The sequence below is a fragment of the Beta vulgaris genome, chromosome 7 (assembly GCF_026745355.1).
Source record: "Beta vulgaris subsp. vulgaris cultivar EL10 chromosome 7, EL10.2, whole genome shotgun sequence".
Lineage (NCBI taxonomy): Eukaryota > Viridiplantae > Streptophyta > Magnoliopsida > Caryophyllales > Amaranthaceae > Beta > Beta vulgaris.
The window spans coordinates 11227768-11240674 of record NC_079208.1 but is presented as its reverse complement, the minus strand read 5'-3'; positions in this window follow the sequence as shown (position 1 = coordinate 11240674).

Genomic DNA, 12907 nt, shown 5'->3' with positions numbered 1-12907 from the left:
TCGTTTATTTTATTCGTATGTTCCTAGTTTATTTTGTTAGACTTAATTACGTGTGTTTTAATTTAGTTTATAGTGTCGATTTATTCTTTTTGTTTTAGTTAGTGTATTTACTTAAGACCTCACAAATAATATGTTAAATAACTTATGAAGAATTGATTAGGAGTTTAATCAAAATTAAGTTGTTAAATTTTATTTGTGACAAAACCGTTGATATTAAGGAAGAAAAAATTATGATATGTTATGATTCCATAATATTCTGTTTAGTTAGTTTGTGTGCAGCCTTTTGATTTTTCTATAAACAAGGAGCCACCAAAATCTAACCTAAACAAGCGCCCAAAAATAGATGCGTTGAGGTAGTTCCTACAATTTAGGAACCACAACAACCAACCAATTAACAAGGCGTGTGAACGTGGAAGTTGCGCGTGTGTTAGTGGCTGAGATTGTGGAGCCTAACTAACCAACTACCAACGGTAATAAATCAACGGAAATATTAATGGGAGAAGTGGTTGAAGCTGCGTATGATCATGGAGAAGATCATGGAGAAGATAGTGGAGAAGATCGTGGAGAAAATCATGAGAAGAATGGTTTCTACAAATAGTAGTTTGTAACGATCTTTTTATGTATGCTTTCAGAATTTTCTGTGTAATATTTCTAGTGAAAGTATATTCGGTTTTCTTCTTCTTTCATTAGCAATTGATGTATTATAGATTGGGTTGAGTGAATCTAAGTCTGTAATCATTTTGAGATAAAAAGAAAAAGAGAAAGAGAAGAGAGAAAGAGAAAGACTTCGAGTGAAGTCAAGAGAGAAAGTCAACTGTTCAGGGGGAACAAGCTGACTAGGAACCAGTTCCTAGTGGAACAGAGAAGGTCCGAGTTTAGGTTGTACAAAAGAGTCTTTTGGCCTAAAGTTGCTAAAGAGAATTGAGTCAAAATCCCTCGTGGTCAAGGTTTTTCTTCCTATTGGGCCTAGGAAGTTTTCCTTGTAAAAATCTCGTGTTCCTAGTTCTTTCTTATTCATGCAATTATTTCTTTCTTATTCAATCATTCTTTTATTTCCACAAAAAGTTTGAAAATCTCTCCAACTAAAATTCACCCCCCCTCTTGTAGTTGTCTAAGTGTTCGTCCAAGACTAACAAAAAGGAATGTTAACTCAAATCATTGTCTCGAAAACTGAAATGCAGCGGAAATAAAAAATGTAACTACAACTCGGGAATCATCAACGACCCCTTTTATTCAAACCACAAACTAATTAAGTAAATCATAATAGTCTTATAATGCTTAATTAAAACGCTTTAAAGTTCCAAGACAAAGGACTATCCCCCGTATGCTCAGTATCATACAGCAGCACCAGTACACCTAGTCTGCTCTACATTGTAGCGTTAATGGTTCATCACAAGTTAACAAACACACAATAACACACAATTAGTTATGCTGAGTACGTAGTAAACCATTGAATGCATACAAACATAAACAAAACAATAATGATCATTCCTAGACATGATACTACAATAGCATTACATTCTCCACTTTTTATTTAGTTGGCAGAGAACGGGCACCGTCGTCTTACTAGAATCATACGGGCTACTTAATCCTTAATAGACAACTTGGTCTATTAGATGAAATGCAAATATGATTTCGTTCCGTCTCACACCCATCGCCTTAGTATGCATATCCCCAAGATCATGCGGAACCTTCCGCCTACTTGAGTTATCAAAATTTATAAGGACACTACTGTTGTAACAGTAGGCCTGCGTAGGAGTGTAGAACAAGTCCCACACTCCCCCCATTGTTCATCACCTGTAGGGAGTCCAACTACAAGTTTATTTCCATAGTCCATTCTTAGTATTGTCCATTCATACCACATTAAACATAGATTCATTTAACGTTCTTTCTTAGATATAATACTCAAATCTTTACTTCTTGTAACACTCTTGTTACACCATGGATCAAAGAATACAAATCCAATAATCATGCTTATGATACGATAGAATTACGCAATACAATGCCACATATCGATTTCTAATCATAAACATGTTACCAAACAATTTCAGCAATCACAATTGTTCCCTCTCATGATTCTAGGTTCCGATCGAATCATTCACAACCTAACATGATACTAATAATTGCAACTGAACTGGTACGCGTACGTACCTTGGAACGAAGAATTTTCGATGCCTAATCAAATGTTCTGCTTATGAAATTGGGACCTAAACGATTAAGGAAGTACTTCAGTACTACGTCCTTGATAATATTATCAAATAATACGTGACTAACTATATCGACTTAGTATTTCGAAGTATAAACAATAACTAATCTCGTTGTTTATTAACTTTCTTTTCTTTCGTAACTCTATTGAACTTAGCGTCTTTTAAGAGCCAATATTAGTGAGCCAAGCTGATTTTAGTTAACTTAACAACTTAATACCTTTATCAACTACGTTTAAGTCCTTATGTCCAATACCACTAATATCGGATTTGAATAGCAAGGCCATTATAATGTTCCAACTAATAATCAATAATCCACTTTCTTGACCTTACACCTTACTTACTTACAAAAACTTAAATCAGATTTACAACTTAAATCACATTAACAACTTAATTTTAATTATACAAACTTAATTAATTAATAATTTACTAAAATTACAAATTAATTAACTTAAAACTTAATATAATAAAAAAACAGATTATACAATATCAAAACTAACATACTAACATACTAACATATTATACATATTATGTTTTTATACCGCTAAACTCGCCGCCGATAATCACCGGCGACGTGATTCCGGCTGACACAAAACCCTCGAGCCTCGCCCCTTGCTTCGCACCACCACACTTCGCACTGCTCGCACGCACGCACCACGACCCTCGCGCGACTCGCACACCACACTCGCACACTCTACTCGAGGTATCGCCCTCGCCTTCTCGCACCCCACTCGAGCTACAACCTCGCTCGTCGCACAACACACTCGAACACGAACCGGTCGCACAACCCCTCGCTTGTTCGCACAGAAGTGACTGCGAACCGCCCAGACAACCCCTCGCTTGTTCGCGCAGCAGTGACTGCTCGAATACCGCACACATACACACAAGGGAACGGCGAGGAAGAAGGAGAGAGAGCATAGAGAATCTGAGAGAGGGAGAAAACGGCTGCGGGAGAGAAAAGAGAGAGTTAGGGTTTCTGAAATTCTTGTTTTTTCTTTTCCTTTTATTCTCTCCTATTTATAGTGTGGCAATCCTAGGTCTAGTAGGAGTCGGTTTATTTTGTTTATCCTGAAATTATAGTAAATCGAACGTTAATAGAATTACGTTAAAGTTTTTTGTTTTATTTATAGTGTACTCGAACTGTATTATTATTATTATTTTATTATTATTTGTTGTAAATAATACTAAAATACCTTTCAATTATATTCTTTATATTTTCTTATTTATAAAGAAGTAACTCCAAAAATACGGAGTATTACAGGCTTCCCCCTTAAAGGAAGCTCGTCCCGAAACTTTGAGGTAGCCAGTCTTAACGACGATCTTTTGCACTTCTAAGGCCCTATATTTCACAAGTTTTTTCTAACTTTCTCACGTCAGATAAGAAATAATTACACATAACTAACATAATTAACATACTTTTGGGTGGAGGCGCGAAATTCTATCACATTCTTCCCCCCTTAAAAGAAAATTTACGTCGTCGTAACTCACCTACCTCTTGAAAAAGCTCAGGGTACTTTAGATGCGTCGCATCTTCGGCTTCCCAGGTGGCTTCCTCGGTATTTGATTTCTCCACAACATCTTGACAATTCTGACGTCGTTATTCCTCGTACTATGCACCTTGCGATCTAGGATCTTGATAGGTTTCTCCTCATAGGATAAGGTTTCATCTAACTCGCTCGACGTTTTCAGGTTCTAGAATATGTTACTCATCAGGTACGTATCTCGGAGTTCGGATACATGAAACACGTTATGAACACTTTCTAACTTGTTGGGCAATTCCAGGCGATAAGCGACTTTGCTTACTCTCGCCAAAATCTCATATGGTCCTATGGACTTAGGGCTTAGCTTCCCCTTTTTCCCAAATTGCATCACTTCTTTCATTGCAGACACCTTATGCAATACTTTGTCCCTAACTCCGTAATTCTCTTCCTTTCGCTTCTGATCCGCATAGGATTTTTGCCTGTCTTGTGCAGCCTTAATATTTTCTTGAATGACTCGCACCTGATCCACTGTCTCCTGAATCATCTCAGGATCTAACACCACAGTCACACTAATGTCGTTCCAACACAAGGGGCTACAACATTTTCTCCCATACAGTGCTTCGAATGGGGCCATTTTAATACTAGCATAATAGCTATTGTTGTATGAGAATTCTATGAAGTCCAAATGTTCTTCCAATGATCCTTGGTATTCTAAAGCACAAGCTCGCAACATGTCTTCCAAGGTTTGAATAGTTCTTTCTATTAAACCGTCTGTAGCTGGGTGAAAGGTTGTACTCATCATTAGCTCACTTCCAAATGGTTCCTGGACCTTTTTTCAGAAATTCGAAAGGAATCGCGAATCTCTATCTGATACTATACTCGTGGGTACTCTATGCAATCGATTGACATTTTTAACATAAGCTTTGGCTAAGGCTTCCATACTCCACGTGTCTTTCATAGGTATGAACCTCACGGTCTTGGTTAGTCTGTCCACTATTACCCATATAGTATTATTGCCTCCCCGACTCTTAAGTAAGGCTACAACGAAGTTCATGGATATCGAATCCCACTTCCATGTTGAAATATCTAGAGGTTGAATCTTTCCTTGAGGTCTCTTGTGTTCACTTTTGACTTTCTGACACGTTAGACATTTGAAAACAAACTCCGCTACTGTTCTCTTCATCCCAGGCCACCGGAACATGTTCTTGAGGTCCTTATACAACTTATCCCCCCTGGGTGGACGGAATAATTTGTGTTATGACCCTCACTCATTATCTTCTGTTTCAGCTCCTCACACTTTTGTAGTACACACCACCTACCCTTATATCGTATACTTCCATCTTCATGGATATCAAACCCATCGCTTGTTCGCACAGCAGCGAATGCGAACCGCTCGCTTGTTTGCACAGCAGCAACTGCGAACGGCGAGGAAGAAGGAGAGAGAGAAGAGAGAATCTGACAGAGAGAGAAAACGGATGAGGGAGAGAAAAGAGAGAGTTAGGGTTTCAGAAATTCTTTTTTTTTCTTTTCCTTTTATTCTTTCCTATTTATAATGTGGCAATCCTAGGTCTAGTAGGACTCAGTTTATTTCGTTTATCCCAAAATTACAATAAACCAAATGATAATAGAATTACGTTAAAGTTGTAAGTGTACTCAAACTGTATTATTATTATTTTATCATTGTTTTTTGTAAATAATACTAAAATACCTTTCAATTATATTCTTTATATTTGCTTATTTACAAAGAAGTAACTCCAAAAATACGGAGTATTACACGATGAAACCTAAAAACTTCCGGCTCTTACTCCAAAGACACATTTCTTTGGGTTGAGCTTCATCTTGCGTTATCTCAAAGTACTGAAAGTTTCTCCGAGATCACTCAAATGTTCGCAGTCAGGTTTGCTTTTTACAATGTAGTCGTCCACACATACCTGGTCCGCAAACACTTTATTAATTAACCATCTTCTGATATGTTGCCCATGCAATGCGAAGCCGAAATCACATTGCCTTGTAATTATATACCCCACAGTCCGTGATGAATGCTGCTTTTTTTGTTGTCAGCCTCCAGCAAGCTGATTTAATGGTAACCTGAGAACGCATCGATAAAGCTCAACAATACGTGACAGCTAGTGGAGTCCACTAGCTGATCTATTCTCGGGAGAGGATAACAGTCTTTTGGGCAGACTCTGTTCATATTTTTAAAATCTACGCACATTCTCCAATGGCTCTTAGCTTTTTTGACCATGACCACATTGGCCAGCCATTCTGGGTAATCACATGGCTCAATGAAATCGGCCGCCAGCAGTTTATCTACTTCTTCCTTGATGGCTTTGTTTTTCTCAGCGGAAAAATTTCTTTTATTTTGCTTGACAGGACGGGCTGCACTGTCGACGTTCATACAATGTACCATCACGGTCGGGTCTATTCCCAGCATCTCATCCGCCGAGAACGCAAAGACATCAGCGTTTTCTCGAAGGAGAGCCACTAGGTTGACTCTGAACTTTGGGTACATGTCAGTCCCGACAATGACCGTCCTTGTCTGATCTTCAGCTAGTATCTCCTGCTTTGTTTCTCCATAAGGCTTGGGTCTTGGCATATCATCAGGCCTAGACTCCGAATCTTCCTTTCATATTTCCATCATTTCTTCTTCCCCTTTCTCAGGCTCTGGCTCACTTGCTAGAGCTTTTCTCCGAGCTCTCCTCTGCTTCTGTGTTGGCAGATTTAAATCTTCCACCAGAATTCTTCTTACGGGTTGCTTCAAGGCTGTAAAATAGCATGATCTGGCCATCTCCTGATTTCTCTTTAGCTTTGTTGTTGTCCCTCTATTAGAGACGTATAACATTGTCAAGTGATAAGTAGATAAAGCTCCTTGGACATCATGGATGAAAAGGCGTCCTACTATAACATTGTATGCTCCTAGGTAGATCTACTACTAAGAATTCTGCCGCGACATCCCTAGACTCCTCGTTTTCTCCAACTCTGACCGGTAACGTTATGAGACCTTCAGACACCCCCGACGCTCCCGTGAATCCTATCACTGGATAGCGGACAGGCTTCAAGTGTTCCCGGCCAATCATCAATTTTTCAAAAGTTGAAAAGTAATGTATGTTTACGGAGCTTCCTTTGTCTACAAGGATCCTATGAATCAGACAGTTTGATTCCTTCAAAGTGACCACCAGAGGGTCGTCATGGGGGTAAATGACGTGCTTGGCATCTTTCAAGGTGAAAGACATGGCCGGCATTGGCGACTTCCTCTATTGCATACTCTCATTGAAGTTTTCTTGGTGCCGGAACCCCTTTAAACTCGCCGTAGCTCCATTCATGCTATCACCATGAATATGGCCGCCACTGATGACATGAATTTCGTCATTCCGTGACTGAACATTCTGGTTGGTTGGCTTTTTCAGATCTACATCCCTAGTTTGAGCGTTGTACTGAGTAAAGCAAGCTTTTCTTATCCAATCTTCTAGATTTTCTTTCAAATGTCTACAATCCTCAGTCAAGTGTATGTGATCACCATGAAAATCACACCACTTGTTCTTGTCACGGTTCTTATGGAACATCTTCTTTGGACATTGCCATTTATCACCGTCTTTGTTCATAGTGTATATCTGCGGCCTAGAGGTCGAACTTCTCTTTACGTTCCCCTTTCTCGTGGTCACTTTGTATCTTGACCATATTGGATTCTTGCTTTCTTTCTTCTCTGCCACGCTCATTTTTGCGCCCCTTAGCCTTCCTTTGCTTCTCTTCCTTCCTTCTCTCAGGCTCGCGATGCTGATTGCTCGCAGCCTTGTCGAATTCTTCATCCCTGATGAAATCATTTGCTTTACCCAGAACCGGTCCGAGAGATGTAAAGATCTTGCAGCCTAGATATCTCCTGAACATGGACCCTTCTGTTAGTCTAATCATTAGGGCTAGAACAGCCACGTCCTGCTGGAGACGCGGGATTGAGATAGCTTCGACGTTAAAACGGCCAATGAAATATCACAGACTCTCTGTTTTGCCTTGCTAGATGGAAAGCAACTCCCTAGTGGTGCGCTCACGACGCCTATTACTGACAAAATGGGTACTAAATATGGAAGCCCACCGAGAGAAGCCAGAAATAATACATGGTTTTGGACTTTTGAACCAAGTCTGAGCGATCCCAGTTAGAGTACGTGGACGGAAACACCTTGCACCAAATGGCATCCACCCGAGTGTCCAAGAACATGTGGCCTTCATATGCCGCGACATGGTCATCCGGGTCAGAGGTGCCATCATACTTGCAGGATGGCATCTTGATCCTGGGCATAGGGTGATTTAAGAATTCTAGAATGAAGGGGGAGATTTTGGTTTAATCAGCAGGTGTCCACCAACCGAATAGTTACTAGCACCATTGGTGTTGTACTCACGGCGGGAGTGACCTTGGGTTTCTTCATCCTCCGAATGATAAACTTCTTCAGTTTCAAGCAAGGGTTCCTCGTACCCAGATTGGTCGAGTTGCCTCTCGAGCTGTCGTCCGTCTCTAATGAAGGTACACACCTTATCGAAGTTCCGTTAGTGTTCCTACCAGCCAAAACCAGTGGTCGGTTACGGTTTCCGACATCCGCATTCTAGGTAGGTGTGTTGTTATGCTGAGGAGTGCCCATTAGCATTTGTATGAAGGATGCTACGGTTTTTAGCTTCTATGAGAAGAATTGACTTAATTGAGCCAGATTGAATGGAACATTGTTGTTAGGAACCTATTCCTCATTCCCTGGCGTCCTGAACAGGAACTCAGGTGCTCCTATGAGTTCGGTAATAAGGGGTTGGGAAGATCCTTGCCCGATTTCAAATTCTTGCGGTTCATTACTAGTGTTGTTTTCAACACCCATGACTGTTGTCACAAAAGATAGGAGGTCCCTTCCTTCTAGCGCCAAGTTGTTTCGGTGTTGAAATGGTGGCGGACCTTTTGTAAGCCCGTCAATGATTAGGGGTTCCCGGAGACTGGTGAACTGCAAGAGAACAAACGTGAGGTACCTTAGGGGGGGATGCGAGGAAGCAACCTCCGATGCTCAAGTCAATAAGTGTCCACGAAAGATTTAGAGAGAGAAAACTAGAGAGAGAGAAGCTATTTTTATTATGTGAAAGAATGTACCTACAGAATAGTACTACTTGGCTATTTATAGGAGTACTATTTATCTAACATGATGCGTAATCCTTTGACACGTGTAAGTGTGACTGTAGGGAAGATTCCTTTATTTTGTGCTTTTCGGTGACCGCAAGCGCTATCCCGGTCCATTTCCGGGGGTGGTTTGATCCATTTTAATTATTTCGCGTCCTAAAAGGTTTCGTGCCGGACACCGAGATGTGTCCGACAGTAGACTTGGGATATTACCCATACAATAATAATAACAACCAAAAAGCAAAACTATATATTTTATAGGAAATTTTATCAGAAACAACCTTTTGAATACAACTTTTTGTGAGAAACAACTTCTTTAAAAAACTGGCAAAATAAGACCTTAAGAAGAAAATGTTTTGCTAGAAATAACCTCAACCCATTTCCCCATTGACCAAGTATTTTTCAATGTTGACTCGTTAAAACCAAACATGTGGAGTGCACGTGAACTGCATCTTTTCTGTTTGAACCTTGTTTTTCTCCATTTTTCGACATTGACAAAGTATTTTCCGATGTTGACTTCATCAATATGTGAAGAGAAATCGAGTTGAAACATAAACGTTCTCTTTTGCCAAAATTTTAGATCTTTTGGCGCTGAGAATTCTTTTTTCTCAAGAGGCGAACATTTATAAGGTGCTCCTTGAACAATCCCAGCTACATCAACTTCTGGTGATGTTTAAAATAGAAAAGGTGGTTCATTTTGAGCGTAGAAATTTTGGTGCCTTGATGCACTTTCACCTTGTAGGTTTCTTTCATATCTTACGGTTAATTCTGCTAATTCGACAAAATCACCGAAGGCATAACCATCAAACCTTTTTCGAAACTGAATCAACATTCCTTCTTGAGCCATTTGTACAAACTCCCTTTCAGGATTACTAACATGGCACTTAATCTTAGCCATTTTGAACCTAGCTAGATAGTCTTCTATAAACTCTCCTAATTTCTGTTAGATTCTGGCTAAGTCGCTTAAGGTCACTCCAGGTTCTGTCCGTGCAAAGTGATTAGTAAATTGCACTTGCATATCCTGCCACGAGTGAATTAAATTAGGAGGTAAATTTGTATACCACCAAAAAGCAGTTTCAGTAAGGGACATAGAGAACATTCTGAGTTTTAAAAACTCATTATCAGCTGCTTCTCTACATTGACAATTAAACCAAACGATATGTTCTTCAGCTGATACTCTATCATTGCCTGAAAACAAGGTAAAGTCAGGTATTTTAAATGTCCCAGGAAATAGATTGGTTCTTTCAATGTATTCAGGATAAGGCTTTTGACCTATTTACCTATGACCTTTCCTAGAAGTTTCCCCTACTAGTCTTTGGACTATGGCCTCTACTTGTGTTGCTAGAGGATCTGGATTTCTTCCCGAATGTCCCATATTCCCATTGCCCATACTCCCCATTTGATCATACATAGGGGATGGACTAGGATTGAAAGGTTGGTTTTGATAACCGCCCATTGGGATATATCCTGGCAATGTACATATGCAAATAGGTCAAAAGCCTTATCGTGAATTATTCTGTACTTGTGTTGTTTGTGGCTGAAAGGCGTACCCATTATTATGCATACCCTGAGGATAACTTCCATTTGCATGAACAAATGGTGCCTGATTATGACCATAATTTGGAACAACCCCGTAATGCGACGCTCCAAGATTAGGTGTTTGAAAGGCCGTAAAGTTGGAAGAAGGAGGATTCCCAGCCATAGTCGTTGGCTGATGTATGGGTACAAATGCATTAGGTGAACTATTGTTATTAATAACAAAAGTACCATGTCTTTGTCCTCCATGTGATGGTCCAGGTTGGTTTTTTTTATCTCCAAACGGTTCCTCACCCATGGGAAAAGAAGGTTGATGACGTCCTGACGCCTAGTGCCAGCCTGGCTCCACGCCCGCTGCCATTTCGTCACTTCTCCTAAAATTCCCATGACAGTTTCCCCCAAGGTTCAAAGGACTTGCCCTTGTTTGGCGCCCTTAGGATGAAGTTTTTGGATCGTTTGAGACCAAAGTGTCTCTATTCTCAATGTGGGAAAAGTGTACTCTTGTTGGATAAGCCATTGGAAGATCTGGTGTTAACCCCCGATCTCCATGTGATCTATTCAGTGGGACTTCCTCTAAAGCCTTAAGTAGCCTCTCATTCAGTTGGTAGTGTTTTTCAACTAGCGGTTCTTAACGAGTCACTACTTCAGTAGCAAGAGATGTTGACATTGCCGTAAAGGTTGCACTCAGAGTATCATTTATGTCTACAAGTATACGGTCTATCTGCCTAGAGTTAATATCTCTATTCTCCTCACTTATCCTTTGAAGGATATATGTGAAGACCCTGGCTGACTCATGGGCTAAAGTCCTACAGTTGGAATCAAATTGCTGCCTTTGACTCTCTCTAGCCTCTAATAGTAATTGTTTCACTACTTCAGTGAACTTTCCATACAATTGGTACACGAATGCCCTGCCAGTACTACCTGGAGACGAACTGTCCCTTTGGGGAGTTTCTCCTTGTGAGTCTCCTGAGACATTATGAATTGGTTCATTTTCGTCCACAGGTATCCTAGACTCTAAATGTAGTGTATTAATATCTTCCATGGTTTGGGAGATTGGATTAATTCTAGGACCTTCTTTATTCCTCCGAGAACGTGTACTCGGCATTTAAGATCAAAAGACAAGTAAATAAAAACTATTATTTTTTATATATATATAAGCTACTTTTAAAATTTAACAAGGAAATTTTCACAATTGGATTATGAATCTTTTTCCTCCCACTATGGTCGCCAAAAAACCTGTTGGTGCAAATTCAGTTGGATGACTTTGCAAACAAGTCAATGCACACCCAATAGTTAGATACTGAATGTCACGGGAATCTTAGTCCCTGGGGGTTACCAGTTTAATTTGATAAAACCTTGCTAAAGAACTTTGTTATAGCTTAATATAATTAAACAATAGCGCCAAATAAATTCAAGCGACAAGTATTAAATAAGATAATAAATGCAATAATTAATCTATTAAGTAAAGCTGAATATTCCCACTTATATCACAAACTTCTAGAAAGATTCTATAACACACATAGGGATAAACCAGGCTGGACAATTAAAGGACAAACATGAAGATGAATACCTCCACGGATTTCGACTCGGATTGGAGATTGAACATACTTGGTAACTCAATACATGCTCTAATTCTAAACTAGAAGCTAACTATAACCCCGGTATGGGGTTGGCTAATCTAGGTAAAGCTACGCTGGAAGAAAGTAAATTGCACGTTTGTTGTGTATGTCTTTTATCTTCTGATGTTCCTTCTTGTATTCATACTGCGGAGGCATGTATAACTTCCTTGCTCCTTGGAGGAAAGTGATTTGAATCATTTATGATTCAAATCACAACTGCCAATTTCTGGCGCCATGATAGTCACGTTCAATTACCCACGTTCTTGCATGGCTTTGTCGTCAGACTAACTTCCATCCACATCATCATTTTTAACATTGCTCGACTTTCAGCAACTATCTCTTGATTTGTGCTAGCAGTTGGGCTTCTCTTTCTGGATCATTTATCTGTTGACTTTTTTTGACTATTTATTGCGGGCTTCTTGACATAATCGGGCCTTCATTTTACATGATCATTACACCCTGTGGACCTGATTCAATGAATCATAATAAATTTTAACTATGATGAAAAAATGGTAGTAACAAACTCGTAAATTCAACTTTTAATTTGGCATAACTATAACATAGATTTCGATAAATAAAATATGTACCCGTTAAAGATTTATACTAGAAGATAAAAATAGTGATATCAAATAATACCAAAACAATAATTAATAATACTGATTCACGTATAGTTTTCCCATAATTTTTTTGTATCTACAAACACCAATGATCTCAAAAAAAAAAAAAAAAAAAGATATAGAGGGAGTAGTGGTAGCTTAGTGGAGTACCACCTTGAATTTTAGGACATTGTCCAAGGTTCGAATGCTCATCCCAACAATATGTTGGGGGCATTCACTTATGGTGGTAATGGACCTTTAGACTTACTGTCTTTTGGACTGTTTAGCCTTGTACCAAACCTCTAAGTTGGTGTACTACCTTGCATGC